This window comes from Rhagoletis pomonella, unplaced genomic scaffold (genome assembly GCF_013731165.1).
Source record: "Rhagoletis pomonella isolate Grant_MI unplaced genomic scaffold, Rhpom_1.0 Rhpom_scaffold_02136, whole genome shotgun sequence".
Classification (NCBI taxonomy): domain Eukaryota; kingdom Metazoa; phylum Arthropoda; class Insecta; order Diptera; family Tephritidae; genus Rhagoletis; species Rhagoletis pomonella.
Window position 1 is genome coordinate 23,880 of NW_023460690.1, and position 1,424 is coordinate 25,303.

Here is a 1,424-nt window from a genome sequence, read left to right on the forward strand (position 1 = left end):
TGGAATGAATTCCCAGTTGATGCCTTGAGGAGAGTATTTATGTATGACATCTTGTGACACTTCTTTTAAGAAAGCGAGAAATTCCCGTTCGGTCGCTCGCTTGGCCCCTAAAAACGTTTTACCATTATCGCACATCATTTTAGCGGGATAACCACGACGTCCGACGAAGCGAGCAAACGCGGCGAGAAACGCGTCCGTAGTGAGATCGGAGCACAACTCAAGGTGGATAGCTTTTGTCGTAAAACATACAAAAACAGCCACGTATCCCTTCACCATGGTGTGCGATCTTAGCAGTGAGGCCTTTAACTGAAAAGGTCCAGCAAAATCGACACCCGTAATTGTAAAGGGGGGCGAATATGTACACCGCTCCTGAGGTAGGGCTGCCATTATTTGCGAGCGCGTTTGCTGCTTGTGGACGGTGCAAGGTTTGCATTGAAATATGCATTTTTTAAGAAGGGACTTGAGCCTAGGAATATAAACTTCTTGTCGTATGACTTGCTGCATAAGGCGGAGTTCTGCATGGAGAAGCAGTTCGTGCAGGAAGCGTATGTAAAGAATAGCGAACTGGGATTTTTCGGGGATAATTATCGGGTGGCGTTCATTATACGTCAAGGTTGACTGAGCTAATCTACCGTTGACTCGTAGTAAGCCATTTTTATCCAAAAACGGGTTGAGTGGAAGTAATGAGCTTCGCTTGTCTATAGGCGTGGAATTGGCTAAACATGCCTTTTCACGAGGAAAATACCGAGTCTGCGTTAACGCCATGAGCCTGTGTTTTGCATAGCGGAGGTCGGCGTGCGAGAGGGATGGGGAATGTCTATTATGTTCTCTCCGTACTCGATGTTTCAAGTTATTCATGAATTTAAAGGCACATGCCATAACCCTGAGGCCGCGCGAAAAGGAGGAGAAGCGATTTAGTATGTCGGGATCCTCTTCGGTGGCATGGAGTGCCTCCACACGGTGCACCTCAGGCGGGGTGATGTCTCGGGCTGGAGATTTTGGCCCGACTTCCGGAGGGCTAGCGAGCCAAGCTGGACCATTCCACCATAAAGAGGAGTTAGCCAAGTCGATGGGTGTGCACCCTCTGGTGCCCATATCAGCGGGGTTTTCGTTGCTGCGCACGTGCTTCCAGGTGGCGTTCCAGACTAGATCGATAATCTGCGCGGTTCGATTGGAGACGAAAGTTTTCCACATGTAGGGCGGCTTTTCTAGCCAAGCCAGGACTATTTCAGAATCGGACCACATGGTTAATTTTCTGTCCGCGAGTTTGAGATGGGACTTGACAACGGCAACTAATTTGGCCAAGAGAAGGGCCCCACATAACTCAAGGCGGGGTAAACTTGTGGTTCTTAGAGGCGCCACTTTACCTTTCGATATCAGCAGGTGGGAGGAACATAAATATTTGTGCAATAGGCCTTTTCAGA